General features: G+C 44.4%; 1 pseudogene; it reads right to left on the bottom strand.

The window, feature by feature from the left end:
• Positions 1-17,906, bottom strand: part of LOC138498080 (zinc finger protein 850-like) — a 352,348-nt pseudogene that overhangs the window by 102,343 nt on the left and 232,099 nt on the right.

The following is a 17,906-nucleotide window of genomic DNA, read 5'->3' on the forward strand; positions in this document are numbered from 1 at the left end:
AAAGCTGCGGGAATGATTTCCAGCGACCGGAGAGGCTGCTGTGTAACCAGAGCCTGCTGCAGCCCTTCCTTCCGATTGACCTGGGGTCTCCGAAAACGACGACCCGAACCCAGAGCCTGGTGAGACCCACTAGACTCACGACGACCTGCATTTTGAGCCATCCCACGGGTTGCTGCGACCTTGCGTTCTTGCAATACCCCAATACCCTGGGACCTCCAACCACTGTGCGGTGCACAGTCTTCCGAATTCCGAATCTCGCTGAAACTTCATAGGCATCCTGGTGTATCTCCAGAGACACAAATCGATTCCAAAAAGTCCCCTCAGAAGAGTGTTGGACCTTGTAAACGACGAGAATACAACGGCGATTTTCTGTCTTTTTCTCTGCTCCTTGAAAAGGTGCCAAAACAATATTCAGCCACGAGAGAAATCTTGCCTAGAGCCTTCTTCATCGATCCCTGCTGCAAAGTCCCTTCTGAAGTCTCGTGTTCAGTCTCCAGGACAAGAATCCACTGACCGGGTATTTGGCTGCAGTCCCTGAAATTCTCCTGCTGCAATCTCTTCTTCATTGCTGAGGTACTGTGTTGGCTTGGGTATATACTTACCTTAAGCCTGTTTGGATTTCTGTGTAGTCCTGCTGTGTTTTCTGTGATTGGGAGGTCCCTCGTCCAGTACACCCAGTCCCACTGCTAGAATCCTGCTGGGGTGCCTTCTGTGAAGCCCCTGGACCCTCTTCTAACCCTAGAAGTAAAGTACTCACTTGTTTGCCAGTTTTCCTAAGGAAACTCTGACTTTTGCTACTAAAGAACTTATTCTAACACTGCCTGTTGGTCACTAGTCCTAGTGACCCCCCTTCTGCCACTGAGAACACTCATGCTCTAAGGGAAAGACTTTGAAGGGATTGGGACTTCTGCCTAGAAAAGAAATCAAGTGTTTTACTTGCTTGTTATTATCTTTATTGTTTTTGGTTTGTATAAACCTTTACAAAATGTTTGTACAAAGTACAATTGAATGATTACAGAAAGTACAAAACATTTCTTATCTAAAACAACTACAAACATACTTACTTAAACATTTACATATTAATACACTTAAATCCAATTACAAGATAAAACAAGAATTATTATTACCGAATAAGAATGTAATCAGAATTTCCTTAAGAATATTAATAGACCAAATCTACATATAACAATTTTAAAATATCCTACCAAATGCATAAAACATTTAGCCAAAAACAGGAGCAATATCATACTAAATCACAAATAATTCTCAAAAATTAATTAATTCGTATTTTTAAAACCGTGGAGTTCCCATGCAGCATTTCATACCATAGGTTAAGTCTATTCACATTTGAAGTATCCTGTACAAACATTGCAAAATATTCAATTCTTTGTTTCAAAAGTGCTGGGCATATCAACAGTAAGTGCATTAGAGATTCAATGACCCCATTTTCATTACAGTGTCTACAAAATTTGATTACAGCATTACTATTCCTTATATTCTGAATTTCGTGAGTGTTTAGGACATTAAAACGGAATCTCATGGTCAAATTTCTATATGCTCTTGATGGATATTTTTCTAGATAATTCTCGGGGGCAGGTTTCCATTTCCAAAATGAAATTGCTTGTGAGTACAACGAGAGTTTAAAATCACCACATTATTATCCAACCAATCCGAGGCTTTTAACGGTTCTTTCACTTTACCCGGATTCCTTATGAGAATCTCCATAGATAGACCCAAATCACTTAGTATTTTATCACAATCACTTTTTAGCTCACACATAAAAACCCCTTCCAAATCTGTTCCTAGAATGTAATACAGCATATTTGCTTCTGAGACAAGACATTTGCGTAATAATGACAGCTTATTCCAATGTATAATACTCTTTAAAGAGGGCAAGCCCAGCTCGTAACGTATCCATTGGTAAACATTTCGGTATGTATCTTAAAACCTTACGCCACACTTGTGCTTCAATTGTTTTCAAATAAGGTACCAAAGCCTCTGAACAAAGCTCAAGTCCATATGTTAAGTATGGGATTGCCTTTGAACAATAAAACTCTAAAGAGTTGGTTAGTTGGTAACTGTAATTCTAAGAGTGAACAGTTAAAAAAAGTTCTTACTGATCTTGAATGTGTGATGCACTATTCTTAAAAGTAAGGTTAACATCTTTTCTTCCTTAGCCAGTGTATTGCCAGTCTAAAAGAAAGTAGATGCAAAGGTATTTTACTCTCCTGTGATCAGGTTGTGTCTCTTTACAAAAGTAATGTGTTGGTTCCACCAGATTATTCCTGTAGGGTAATTGTATGAGTGTCCTCCAACTGTTGGTATCACCAAGTTAGTCCTGCTAGGATAACTGTATGAGTGTCCCCCAACTGGGTCTTGCTTCCCCTGTCTTGCTGCTAGCCTGTCCTTAATAAGTCTACATTAGGTTGTTGCCTACCTAGAATAACTATTCAGTAAAGTGTGACATTGGGCCTCATTACACGGATGGCGGTAGGGATTTACCGGTACCGGTAAAATACCGGTACCGGTAAATCCCTACCGCCTTACTACGAGGTCCCTTTGCGGGTTGGGGGATTTAACGCCTGCTTTTAGCAGGCGTTAAAATCCAACCCGCTAAGGGACCTCGGAGCTAATTACGGCACCACAAAATTGCGGTGCCGTAATTAGCGCCTTCCCCATTCCCATAGAACCCTATGGGGCAGGAATGGGGAAGGGCAATGGCGGAAAGGGGATTTACCGCCCCTCCAACCTTGGAATGGGGCGGTAAATCCCCTTTCCGCCAAGGCGGTGCCGGTATTTTACCGGCATGAGCCATGGCGCTAATAGCGCCATGGCTCACCGCCTACTGGGTAATGAGGCCCATTGGGTTTTACTTTCCCCTTCATTGTGAAGTTAAAGTAAGTGGGTTTTACTTACCTTGTGTTAGCTGTGTGCCATCCAAAACAAGTTAAGAGTTATTGCTTACCTCAATCTGGGGTTCCCTGATTTCCAAAGCACCTGTAATTGTATATTACATCCTTAGGTTTTACTCACCTGGTATAACTGTGTGTTATGGCAAAAGTAGCTATAGGTTTTTACTGCACCTAGAATAAGTGTTTCACTATTCACCAAAAGTATATTGTCCAGTTGACTGTTTTTGTGATTTTTTCCAAGAGTCACTGTACAACTGGAAGGGCCTACTGTCCTTGTATTACCAAAAGTAATCTAAAAGTAACCATTGGTCTTTTACTCCCCAAGAATAGGCTTGACCTATACTAAATGTGTATAACAAGGTTTTGACTTCCCTAGAACTACTGTTAGGTGTTCCAAATAAGGTTTATACTTGGGCATGTGTGCTTTCAAGTATAGTGTGTGTTTTATATTGTGATTTCATATAATGTGTTAGTACTTACTTAACCCCTAGATTTATCTGGGCCTACCTGTATTTAAATAAATCCTTTATTTTTACAATACATAGTGTTTCAGTGTTTCTTTGGATCAGTTGCATTACAATGTTCACTTGTACTGTATCTACTGCCCCCTCTCCATCCTAAAATAAGCCTGGCTGCTCTGTCTACGCTACCATGTACTCAGGTGGTACAGTCTTATACTAAGAGTGGATTCTTGTACTGCCTCAGTTGAATGGTTTTGAAGAAGTGGGTAGCACTTCAGAAAAACTGTCCTAACACTAGCCCTGTTGATTTGCTGGTGTTGCATGAACTAGTAATCTATCCTCGTTCTAGACCTGTGGACTGCCGACTAAAATGTATAACCCTTCACGGTCGGGTTGGCGTCTCGCCATACATCATCCAACCCCCGGTCCCACATGAAGTCTCCCAGTCCCTCTCGCGTGGTTCCAGATCTGCCCCCGGAGGTGGTTTGCCCTCCTGTGGTCCATTTCCTTCTCTGCCCACATGTTGAAGTCTCCCCCCAGGATAAGAAGACCCTCTGTCCTACTCAATATCTCACCCATGGCTTCCCTCAGAACTTGCATTTGGCCTGTGTTTCGGCAGTAGACTGATACAATGGTTACTTTGGAGTGTTCGAGGAAGCCCGAGACCACCAGGGCTCTCTCGTCTACCCTTGTGTTGGGACATGTCAGGTAAACGGCTTGGTTGTTAGGCCATTGTCTGTCACGGTGTAGGAAAGTGTTTGTGTTGGAAAAGAGGTAGGGGATAGAATATCTGAGTATCCTATGGGGTAGGATGGGGAAAATGTGTTATAGGGAAGGTGGTACCGTGTCACACCCGTTGGTGTCCCACTTGCACTCCCCAAGGACCCCTCACCCAGGCGATCCTCCCACACCCGTCCACCCCCAGGAACTGGATCCAATAGCGATGACCATGTCTTGGTCACCTGGATGACAGATCCCCGGGGACTAGCGGGTGAGACACCTTCAGGTTTCTCACAGAGCATAAATTAGTTTTCAAAAATTGACTAGCAGCTTTTGCTAATTAATATTTCTCCAGAATGGGGTCTGGCATGGATTCACATGCTCGTGAATATTCCCTGTCGTCAAGCTGAGAATCCTCAGTAACAGAAAAAAAATCTGTTTCATTTCTGAACTGTATTTCTCCTAACTAATCCCTGAGCTCTGGGTCATAATGCCCCTAGCCAATGACTGTGCTCTACATAAGCCCCTCCTCTGGCAGCCATCTTCAGATTTTTACCGCTTGTTAAAGTGTTGGGAGTCCTCACGCTTAGCTCTTGAGCTTTTACTGTGTTTTTCACTTTTTGGAAGAGTTTTACTCTATTTTTCGGTCATTCGAGCCCTTGTGCTCCATCAATCAACCTTCCGATTAACGGGCACCCGTTTTTTGGATTCTTCAGCACCCCTCAAGGGCGGATTTCATCGAGTTTCTTCGTGGAGGCTTCCAGAAGATTCTTCAAGGCCTACACCGCGTGGTTCATAGCAACGAGGAGAAGGATTCCCCCTCTCTCTTTAAGCTTTATACAGAATACTGTTTGCAGAATGTTTAAATGGACAATACACATCCCCAGTGCCTCTACTGCGTGCACCCAGCGCACAAGGAGGAAGATTGTGCATTTTGCAGTGAGCTTGCGAAACGCACATTGAAGGATCGTCGTAAACGGCTGGAGGAGTGGCTGCAGGCCAAGGTCTCTACCCTGGGTGGCACCCAGGGGCATGTCTCTTCCGGCTCTGGGAAAGCTGAGCTGGCTTCCAAGTCCTTTGAGGGTGCCCCTCCCGCGGGAGTCCAACAAAATACAAAGCACTGCAAGACCACTACTGTCTGGAGCGCCGTTGCAGCTGGCTCCTCGGTGGCCAGGGCACGTTCGACATGTCCAGCTGCTTTGGTTGCCAGTCATCACTCTGAATCTTCATCTAAGAGGAAGTCGGACCACCCGGGCAAGCTCAAGGTGGCCCCAGAGGCAACCAAAGAGAAGACCAAACAGGGTATGACGTCCGACCTACCCTTGTTGGAAAAAGGCCAAAGGAGGCCCAGTCCCGACCCGTCCCCCAAGGAGAAGGTCAAGAAGGACAAGGTGTCTAGGACGACCACGGAGGACAAGAGACCTGTCGGACCGTGAAGGCCCAGGTGCATCAGACGAAGGTGCCTCCTTCCATCGAGGTGGTGGTAGTATCCCTTTCGAAGGCCGTGGGGGTGGACCCACAAGGCACCCTTCCTATGGCAAGAGTGTCCCTCCCTCCCAGGAGGGAGGCTGCATTCCAACCCACCCAGAAGACCCTGGAGAAGGGGATGCTGATCATCTCCCCGAGACAGTTCCCTCTGGACTCCACGAAAGGGGGGCGCGCGGAAGTCCTCCAGGGCACGGATATCTCCTCAGAGGAGGAACTCGTCTACCTACAGACTGTCCAGGAAGGCTATGGCAACGAGGGAAATATCAGAGTCACGCCCTACGACGAGGGTACAGATGAGGGCAACAATTACGAAAATACCATTGAGGAAGGCGACGAGGGCCTCGGGACGATGAGGTCCTTGGCTCTGCTCCTGTGCCCCAGATTCCAATATGCCCTGCGCATCAGCTGCCCCCTAGAGACCTCTCAGTGGACATTCTCTCTACGCTGAATACGCTGATCTCTGAGATATCGAGGAGGATGCCGTTTTTATGCCGATGACAACCCCGCTCATTTTTCTCTCATGGAAAACGGCTTTCCTCGTGGCTATCACCGTGGCCAGGTAGTTTGAGGAGAGTCAGGCACGGCCTTGCAGGCAGCCTTTCTTGTCTTTCCACGCTTCAAAGGTGATACTGAGTACCCACCCAACCTTTATGCCAAAGGTGCCATCGGAATTCCACCTCAACAAACCTTTGGTGTTACCTGTCTTCTTCCCAAACTCGTCCTCACCAGCGGAAAGACCTAGCATTCTCTGGACGTTGCTCATGCCTTGATGTTCTATGTGGCACATACAAAGAGTTTTCAGAAGACTTCTCAGTTTTTCGTCAACTTTGGACCTGTAAATCAAGGAATGGCCTTCCATCTCCAGGTGGCTCTCTTGCTTCATCAGGCACTGGCATCGACTAGCTGGCAGACCGCTGCCTGGCCAGCCGAGAGCCCACTCCACCAGAGCCATTACAGTGACAACAGCTTTTCTTTCTGGTGTGCCTCTGCTCGACATATGCTGGGCTTCGACACAGAGGTCCACGCACACCTTCACAAGGTTCTACTGCGTTGATGGGGATTCCAGGGAGGAGGTCTGAGTCGGTTAAGCCGTGCTATGCAATCTGTTTGCTTGAAGTGAGTCTGTTCTAGAGGTGTGTGTTTATTGCTTCTGTTGAGCCTTGCCGCCTCCCATGGTTGTGTATACTGTGTACTTGTTATTCATGAGCATTTGAATCCATGCCAGATTCCATGCTGGAGAAGGTTTAAGCTACTTAACTGTAACTATTGTTCTCCAGCATGGTTCTGGCATGGATTCACATGCAAACCCTCCCACCTTCCCCTCTGTGGCGCTTCTTGGTTCATACTGCCACTTTACGTGCTTACCAAATCTGAAGATGGCCACCAGTGGTGGAGCTTAGGGAGAGGACTGTCATTGGATGGGGGCAGTATGACCCAGAGGACAGTGATTGGTTTAGAGGAGAAATACAGTTGAAAGTGCTTAGCTGCTGCACGATTTCCCTCGCATCAAGAGGAGGGATGTATTCAATTCACAGATCAATTAGAGGCATATAGAACGATGTATATAGATATTGCAGACACATGCAATTTTCAGACATGAGGATAACACTAGTGAATCAAGTCACTAGTGGAAATACAAGAAATAATTGCCTGACCTTAAGATTTTTGGGAAAGGTTAGTAAAATGTTTGCATTTAAGTGACATTTAGAAAGATTGGCACATAACAAATTATTCCAACAGGAATCTGTGATACTTTACAAAACACACATGGGAGGTAATTGTTATGTCACATATTCAATTGTTTGTCCCGATAAAGGTCCCCTACTAGCCAGAGCCATAAAACATTGAGCTTGAAGTGGACCGAAAGACAGCGTGACCACAGATTAGATATCATTGTCACATTGAATATGACAATCTGGAATCCCATGCTGGCTGGAGAAGGATAAAGTACTCAATCCATCCCCTTCTTTATCAATGGCTAGGTTACGTTATGAGCTGGGTCTCCAATCTCTGGAATCCCATGCTGGCTGGAGAAGGATAAAGTACTCAATCCATCCCCTTCTTTATCAATGGCTAGGTTACGTTATGAGCTGTGTCTCCAATCTCTGGAATCCCATGCTGGCTGGAGAAGGATAACATACTCAATCTAACACCTTCTTTATCAATGGCTAGGTTACGTTATGAGCTGCGTCTCTAATCTCTGGAACCCCATGCTGGCTGGAGAAGGATCAAGTACTCAATCTAAGACCTTCTTTATCAATGGCTAGGTTATGTTATGAGCTGGGTCTCCAATCTCTGGAATCCCATGCTGGCTGGAGAAGAATAACGTACTCAATCTAACGCTTTCTTTATCAATGGCTAGGTTACGTTATGAGCTGGGTCTCCAATCTCTGGAATCCCATGCTGGCTGGAGAAGGATAACCTACTCAATCTAACGCCTTCTTTATCAATGGCTAGGTTACGGTATGAGCTGGGTCTCCAATCTCTGGAATCCCATGCTGGCTGGAAGCTGGGTCTCCAATCTCTGTAATCCTATGCTGGTTTGCACCTGGCTCTCCAATCTCTGTAATCCCATGCTGGCTGGAGAAGGATAAAGTAGTCAATCTAACACCTTATTTATCAATGGCTAGGTTACGTTATGAGCTGGGTCTCCAATCTCTGGAGAATCTCTTTATCTCTGCAATGATAAAGGTACAGAATCCCATGAACCAGTCTTGTGTAACGGCCCTGAGTTGCATGCTGACTTAAAGACGAAGATGACGACACATGAGAATGAGGTAGGGGATGGAAATACACATAAAATATGGAGTTGGTTTAATTTAGCGTTGAACCAGACTATCGAAGTGTGTGCAAATGAAAAAGAGAAAGGAAAAAAATTAACAAACTCCAATAGAGCAAAGAGGCAGATTCAAAAAGACATCACATGCCATGATAAGACAACTGATGAAGGAGTAGGCTTGACTGGTAAAACATCCTCCCTAGATGTTCAAAATGCCTATAAAATGCAGACAGAAAAAAGGAGTACCAAAAAGGAGGGTACAGATCGATCACCCGAGGAGTACTTTGAGCCACACCTATTTCAAGAGATTAAGATAACAGTAACCACACCAGAGAGAGATAAACATCCTGGGCAAGAAAAGGATAAGTCACTGCATGATTGTTGTAAGGATGTTCAGTCAAAGCAATGCAGTGTGAACATTGATGGTCCCCGGATGGAGGGACGAACAGTGGCTACACTCCAGATGACTTCTGAACATGGGGAGATAAAGTTTCTCAAAGTGAAATGGGCAAAAAGGAGGGAAAGATATCCTTTCACTTGCCCCTGTGCTTAGCAAAAAAGTGTGTCCTGAATCATCAAAAATTCTCACTTTTTGTGTGTATTAGAAGAAGTTGACGACAGGTATTATGCTCCCATTACTGTGGAGAAGTGCCATGCATTTGCAATGATTGACACAGGTCAAAGGCCACAATTATGTCCAAAGAGTTGGTAAAAAGTGTCATTGAAGGGAGATCCTCACAAAATCACATCAAAGACAGACAAAATGAAGGCCCAGTACATAATGTCAATGGTGAGGAGATACCTATCGAAGGTGTCACTGTGGTTGACTTAAAGATAGGAAAACACAGAATGAGACAGGAAGTGTTAATCACATCTATCAGTGAAATCCCATTCTGATGGAAACAGATTGCCTGAAGAGGTTGTCGCCCCTCATTGATGGGGTAGAGTCCTGTGGTCTCTAACAAAAAAAACTATTGAGGCCTAAGAAAATAAAGTCGCAAAACAACAGTGTAAGCAAATGCCATACTGTTGCTAAATCACATGATGCAGTGGAAGTGTGTCTTCAAAATGGTTGTGTGCCTAGTGTCACCGTCATCCTGATGCGACAGGGTGAAATGCAAAGTGAAAAAGAGAAACAGTCCATGGAGATTGATTTGGAACTTAGGAAAAAATGGCAGACTGAAATAGATGAGCACCCATTGCGCTTTTACTTAAAAGAAGAGAAGTACAAGCAAAATACTATCCCTGAGATGACAACAGGAAAACATATTACAACCCTGTCTGAAATACACATGGGAGATGAACAGCCATGGATCCATATTGGTATAAACGGTCATTCTGAATTGATAAAAGCCATGTTAGTGCTTGAGCAAGAAAGGAGTTTTATTAATGAAAAACTAGTTCAGCGCATAATGGAAAGGGAGGAGATCCCACAATTCAGAATTAAAAACCAACACGTTTCCAATCCAGATTTTGAAAATAGAATCGCACCTTGCAAGTACCTTTCAAGTACCGCTTACCTGTGAGACTGTGCGTTTAAATGGTGGCTGCAATCTTGGAGACTATTGGACTTTTGGATTGCAACTAACTGCCCCAGAAGGTGAACAAATTGAATGGACATTATTGCCTACGATTTACACTATGGAAATTTTACTTACAGCACCTTTTTCCTTGTTTTTCTGTAGGCATTGTGGCAAGTGACACACCCCTTTTGAGGCGTACTATATATTGTGCACGCACACACACCAGTGCGCGCGCACCTAGCAAGTACCTTACAAGTACTGCTTAGCCGCTTTGCCGCGGTGCTGCTTTGCTGCTGCTCTGCGCCACTTTCAAACAGCTAGTTATACGGGGTGTTGCCAGATTTGACTAACTTATTCTATCAGAAGTAGTAGTCGGAACTGTCTTTGTGGTGTGTATTGGGAATTGTGTGCCTTGGGAAAGAAAGTTGTGGATAAAAGAGAGGGACAAAAAGAGTATATGCTACACCGTTTGTACTCCTTGAAATCGAACATGCCTGATTCTTTAGGTCTGTTGATAAATACTTCTCCCATGGCAAGTGAGAAGCTAAAACCACTATCTCGCACCTCCAGAAAAATGATCACGCTCACACCAGTCCTAAGAACTCTCTAAAAGAGACATCCGCTCCTTCTGTGCCAAAAAAAATGAGCCTACGACCAATCAGGATCCACCTTTCCCTGGCGGGATTTTTCTAAAATACATATTTTCAATGGGCGCTGTCATCCGAAAGGAACCTAATCCATCTTCCATTTTAAGGGCAGATGTCATTTTTTACGTCATTTTATTTTCTCTGTCAAGAGAAGCGCTCACGCAGAGTGCATCTCCCATCAGGCAAAAAAAAAAAAAATATCCATACCCAGGTTTAACAGCCCACAGCTCGGGCCAACAAAGCTCAGGCTGGTGGGCCGTTAAATGCCACGTCCGTCCCGGCAGCGGGGTGTGAAAACTACATCTGTAACCCAAAAAAAGGGATGAAGAATCCAGGGGAAGAGAAGAACCTCTGGAGCAAGGAGGCCCAGACTTGAAAGAATTCTTTTTTGTGGGACTTCTACAGGTTTCCTTTCTTTTCAAAAATTATAAAACACTGAAGGCCAAAGACATTATCCTTTTCACCTTCGAATTCATTTGTTTAGAGTGCGAGGGTCAGAATAGTACTATGGACACAGGATGGTTTTGTTTTGGACTTCGGACACAAGCAGATCCCTAGTTTGGAGTTTGGGTAGGGAAACTTCGCTAGTGCAGGGACAGCGAGGCCTTTTCCCAACCCAGTTGGTGTAATAACAAAAGTCTTCAGCCAGTCTAACTTATGTCCCAGTATCATTCCAGACTCCTCAGTTATCGCAATCCTATGCAAAAGAAAGTTCATCCATCGCTTTTGTTGTAAGAAACGTGACAGGTCATGCTAGCAAATGTTTATACAAAGACAGGAAATGTAGAATGTGGGTTTACACAATGTTGTATCAATCCATTGATTTGTAAACACTTATCTTAATTTCCTCCATTTTTTCTTAAATGCTGATGAGGGTTAAGGTATGGAAGGGTACACAAGCACCACCTCCTCTTTACCCCACCTCCTCCGTCACTACCACCTCCCACCATGTTCACCTCTTTCCCACCCATCCACTGAAATCATTACCACCTCCTTCACGTTACCCCTCCTTCACGTGACCCCACCACCTCAGTCACGATCAGCTCCCTACATGATCACCTCTTTCCCACCCCCTTACCCCACCTCCTCAGTCACAACCAACTCCTTACATGATCACCTCTTTCCCACCCCCTTACCCCACCTCCTCAGTCACAACCAACTCCTTACATGATCACCTCTTTCCCACCCACTTACCCCACCTCCTCAGTCACGATCAGCTCCCTACATGATCACGTCTTTCCCACCACTTTACCCCACCTCCCCAGTCATGATCAGCTCCCTCCATGCTCACCTCTTTCCCACCCGTCCACTGAAACCATTACCACCTCCTTCACATTACCCCACCTCCTCAGTCACAACCAGCTCCCTACATGATCACCTCTTTCCCACCCCCTTAGATCACCTCATCTGTCACTACCCACTCCCTCCATGGTAATGACAAGAAAGTTTAAGACAACATTCCCATCACAGTGTCTTAAGTAATCAAGACTCTGGGCATGTATCTCAAGCCTAGCCTTACCATGGATAGGCAGGTCAATGCCATTGCATCCTTCACAGCCTATCACTCTAAACTGATCAATGCAATTAGGCCCCTCCTCTCCCAACAGAACTGCATCACCATCGCAAGGGCCATCATTGGTTCAAGGCAGGACTATTGCAATGCCCTCTTTGTTGCGACATCCCAGAAGAATCTGGTTAAACTCCAAATAGCTCAGAACAATGCCTTAAGGGCTGCAACAGGCATCTCACGCTGGGACCACATTTCTGGGGTCAGGAGGCAGGTACACTGGCTACCTGTCAAGGAAAGGATTGCGTTCAAAACACTGGCCTTCACACATAAATGTTTCATGGCCTGGCGCCCCCCTACTTAGCACACAGGATCACCAAACAGACCTCCAGACCAGCTAGGTCTGCCTATGCCAATCGTATCACTGTACTCCCCACACGTAGAGTACGGGCTGGGGGTTCCAGTTTCCCAACCATGGCCGCAACATTTTGGAACACCCTCCCAGCCCCGATCAGGATGATTGATTCTCATGCAGCTTTCCGGAAGGCCATCATAACCAGGCTATTTGTCTGAATGGCCCATCCCATCATGCTATGCATTCTTGTGTCTGTATTCTTCCTGTCACTCATTTACTGTTTGTTCTGTAAAGTAACTTATTAGCCTGTAACCAAGCAAATTGTATTAAGCATTTCTCTATGGGCCGCACTCCTGTAACCCTCAAGCAAGCTCTCTTACATGTCCTTATAGCGCCTCAATGCCTGTGGGCTGTACTCTCCAAACCCAAAAATAAAATAAATACATTCCAGCATAAATCTGGAATAGAGGTGGTCCCACTAATTAAAACAAATGAATCGCCTCTGTTTCAGGATGCAGTTTACACAAAAAGTCAGGGAAAAAGATTTACCACAAATGGAGTTTTTATTTTTAATGTGAACACAGTGACATATTGGCTGAAGCTCAGTATTCATGTTATCAGCATTTCACTCAGTGTATGAATCCTGGTGGGAGACATTTACATTAGACATGTCAGTTTATCCAAGACCAGCTTTATTTTATAAACACTATTCCTTCTTGGAATTTAGAGAACAGCTGTGATATCATTACACCCACAACTCTCATTTCAAACAGAAAGGCACCATTTCATTTCCAAATTTGCATGACCTTTACTGTCTCACAACACAGCAGACATTTCTATTCCATTTGTGCTTTCTACTCTATTCACAAAATGTCACTTTTCTAAAATACATGTCCACATAATTTGACATCTTCTCTGTGCCCTTCTCATCAAACCAATTTCTTTTAAATTAGTACTTTAATGGTGGGCATGCCCCCTCCCTTGTGTAATCACACCCCCACATGTCGATCCCAGGCTAGGGAACCATCTACTAATCCTAAATGCACCAATAGAGATAGGCAATAGTGTAATAGACTAGAGGGGATCCTGGGGAGAAAAGGAAACTGTAGTGCAGTAGAACATGCTACAAAAAGTGGAAACACTGCAGCATTCAGCGAGGATGGCACTCCTGGTGAGGCATGCATTTCTTGGAAACGGGCTTCTAGAGTAATACTGGAGATTCCAGTTTTATGGATGCCATTATCCATGTTTTCCCTTTGCAAAACCGTCTTTGCACATGTGTTCTGCCAAGCTTAGTATAATTGTCATATGAGAATATAGCCTTCTCCATTTTTATTATTCAGGAGGGCTCCAAATAAACTAAATGTGCAGTATTTTAATCCTTAGGTGTTGATGTTGAAAGTAAAATTACTTTATGGGGGTGTACAAATGTAATTCCCAGTAGAGACATTTCTAATGGATACCTTCCTGCCACAGTTTACTCATTTATGATATCCATATCCCAGTGCAGCTGTTCTCTAGAAACATTTCGGCCGTCAGGGAGCGCAGCATGGCTGTGTGTCTGGTCCGTCCAAAGCAGCCACGCTCCCATGACCTCTGTTCCTTTTTCCTCATTCATGACTAAAGGTAAGCACGCCAGAGACCAGATATCCATTGGTAAGCACATGAACAGTTTTATAAGTTAAAAGGGACACAACCATTTATTTATTTTAGAATCAAGACTATGGGCCTCATTATAGCTTTGGGGGTACGTATCAACGGTGCGGGTATGGCACTGGCATGGTTCACACCGTACCGCCAAAGTACGAGTTTTACTCGCGGGTGCCCGACACCCCGCCAGGTCTGACCTGGCGGGCAGTGCGGCACCCACAAGCAAAACCCGCAGATGCACCGGCCCTGTTATTAACGGTGCCGGTGCATCCATGCTACCCATCTCCATTCTTCCCTATGGGGCAGAATGGGATGGGGAGTGCGGTAACACCGCCACCCGCGAATGGCAATTACCGGCCCATTCAACTCGTAATGGGCCGGTAATTGCCTATTCACGGGTGGCGGTGCCGGAGGCGAGGTTGGCGGTAGCCGTGTCTGCCATACAGGCATGGCTACCGCCAACCTCGTAATGAGGCCCTATTCTACTACACAGCAGAGTTACCAGCGTTTGCATGAAAGAGAAAAGTTAAAGAGGTGCCATTAAGAATCACTGCAAAAAGGGAGTATACAAATTTGACAATTTTTTATTCAATGCTGGTAAATAAGACGTACCTTATGACTAAACCAGTTACCACACTCAACGCAGTTCTGCATTTTTTTTACTTGCATGTGTTCTCTGGTGGCTAATAAAATAATAAGATGTGCCTTCCAAGCAAACCCTTTCCCACAATCAATGCATTCTTAAGGTTTCTCACCTATATGTGTTCGCTGGTACTTACTAAGAAATCCCTCTGTAGCAAACCCTTTCCCACATTCAATGCATTCTTAAGGTTTCCCACCTGTATGTGTTCTCTGGTGTCTGCTAAGCGCTCCCTTCTCGACAAACCCTTTCCCACAGTCAATGCACTCATAAGGTTTTTCACCTGTATGTGTTCTCTGGTGTCTACTAAGAGCTCCCTTCTGAATAAACCCTTTCCCACATTCAACGCACACATAAGGCTTCTCACCTGTATGCGTTCTCTGGTGGATAGTAAGCTCTTGCTTTGTAGCAAACCCTTTCCCACATTCAGTGCACTCATAAGGCTTATCTCCTGTATGTGTTCTCTGGTGGCCAATAAGAGCTACCTTCTGAACAAACCCTTTCCCACATTCAACGCACTCATAAGGTTTCTCACCTGTATGTGTTCTCTTGTGTCTGCTAAGCGCTCCCTTCTGGACAAACCCTTTCCCACATTCAATGCACTCATAAGGTTTCCCACCTGTATGTGTTCTCTGGTGCATACTAAGAACTCCCTTTGTAGCAAACCCTTTCCCACATTCAGTGCACTCATAAGGTTTTTCACCTGTATGTGTTCTCTGGTGTCTACTAAGAGCTCCCTTCTGAATAAACCCTTTCCCACATTCAACGCACACATAAGGCTTCTCACCTGTATGCGTTCTCTGGTGGATAGTAAGCTCTTGCTTTGTAGCAAACCCTTTCCCACATTCAGTGCACTCATAAGGCTTAACTCCTGTATGTGTTCTCTGGTGGCCAATAAGAGCTACCTTCTGAACAAACCCTTTCCCACATTCAACGCACTCATAAGGTTTCTCACCTGTATGTGTTCTATGGTGATTAATAAGTTGTTCTTTTCGAGCAAACCCATGTCCACATTCAGTGCACTCATAAGGCTTCTCACCTGTATGTGTTCTCTGGTGGCTACTAAGAGCTCCCTTCTGAGAAAACCCTTTTCCACATTCAATGCACTCATAAGGCTTCACACCTGTATGTGTTCTCTGGTGGATAGTAAGCACTTGCTTTGTAGAAAACCCTTTCCCACATTCAGTGCACTCATAAGGCTTATCTCCTGTATGTGTTCTCTTGTGGCTACTAAGAGCTACCTTCTGAACAAACCCTTTCCCACATTCAACACACTCATAAGGTTTCTCACCTGTATGTGTTCTCTGGTGATTAATAAGGTGTTCTTTCCGAGCAAACCCATGTCCACATTCAGTGCACTGGTAAGGCTTCTCACCTGTATGTGTTCTCTGGTGGATAGCAAGCTCCCCCTTTGTAGCAAACCCTTTCTGACATTGAATGTACTCATAAGGTTTCTCACCTTTATTCATTTGCTGGTGGCTGATAACTGTATCATTCAAATGGACGTCATTATCAAATTCAGTGCACTGATAAGGTTTTTCACCTATGTCCTCATGTGGGCAGTACGTATGCTCTTGAGATGGCAATTGTTCCCACATTTTGTGCACATGTAACGTGTCTTGCCAGTTTATTTTGTCAGGTGCCTTCTCTTAAGGGGAGCCTTTTCAATTAACCTTTTCCAAATTCAGAGCACAAATGAAAAAATGCTTTTCTTACTGCACATAACACATTGTCATTTTCATGCTAGATATACCTCTCCCCCAGGATTTACAGAATGACAGGATTTACAGAATGAACACGCTTGGTTACTGGATGTTACCACAAAGGGGTTGCATGGCTGGAAGCCATCATGTATCAACAGGCTTCGCAATCCCAGTTCCTATTTACTCTGAAAAGTCAACTTGACCCCAAATTTGCACACTTCTAAGATGCTTGGAAATTGCATATTCCAACAATGAGGCTTTTCACCGCGATAGTCCAGAGAATCGAACAATCACTGTTTTTGCTTTTCTGGGGCAATCACCTATTAACATAAATGGAGAAGCACATTATTAGTTTCAATATGTTCACAATCACAGGCAGCATATGTAATAAGACTCTACTCAGTAGTAGTGATGTGAACTCCTCCCGTAGCAACTTATTTGACTTTGAAGTGCCATCTATTGGGGAAAGGCGCCCTAATAGGTGGCAGAGAAGTGGTGCTCCAATGGGAACATTTAGTGGAACAGAGTTAACAGGCAGCAGGAATAATGTGATTCATTTCTATTTAGAAATGTTTTGCATCCAAAACAATAGGGAAAAACACAGGCTTGGTGAACAAATATTTTAAATGCATATTTTATATATTTATTCAGAAATGACTAAATTAGCACATGGAAGCTCCCAATTTCCATACACAAATGATAAAAGGCAGGCGTTTGCCACCAATCGGGCGCCTGCTTGACCAGTCCATTATGTAATCACTGATGATTGGCCCAAACATGAATAATATAACCCAACAAACAGCACTATCGAGGAAACAAGGACAGAATTGTAATTTAAAAGGGAAAGCGCCAATCTCTTCCCATGGTGAGAATGGCACAGGCCATGCTGCCACTATATTCAAACTTTGACTTTAAACCTAGATTAACTTATTTTTTCTGTCAATGCTGGAGATGAGGGATGGATTTGGAGTTTGTGTCAGAGACCAAAAGAATCAAGTGTATGAGAGACTCTGTGAACTCCACAATATCACCCCATTTGCCTTCCTAATTTTTTATATAAATGCCCCCTTTCCAAGTACTAAATTTAATTGGCCAGAGGGATCCCACTTCCGTTTCCCTGTACAAAATACCACAGTGTAATTTTCAGGAGGTGGTACACACTCTGTTTTACTGTTAAGGAGTGGGTGTAAATGGGTCTGTTACTTACCAGGCTCCCCTAACCTGACCCAGACCCATTTTTGTGGATTCTAATCCTTGCACCTTAGGTTCAATCTCAGGATGCCCTTGTACCCTCTGTGCTGTGACCAAAAACTGCTTTCATCACATCCCTGGTAACTAATGGGGGTGTTGCCCCATCACCATTGATATCCACAAATTAATGCCACCATTTAGGGATTCCACACATTATTCCTGTTGATCTACTGTGGAAATTCTACTCAACCTATTCCAGGGAAATCCGCTCAACATAATCCCACAGATCCATGATCTGAAAAGGACGAGAATTCCAAAGCCTGCATCTCT

The sequence above is a fragment of the Ambystoma mexicanum genome, chromosome 5q, assembly GCF_040938575.1.
Source record: "Ambystoma mexicanum isolate Mex_15411 chromosome 5q, UKY_AmexF1_1, whole genome shotgun sequence".
Lineage (NCBI taxonomy): Eukaryota > Metazoa > Chordata > Amphibia > Caudata > Ambystomatidae > Ambystoma > Ambystoma mexicanum.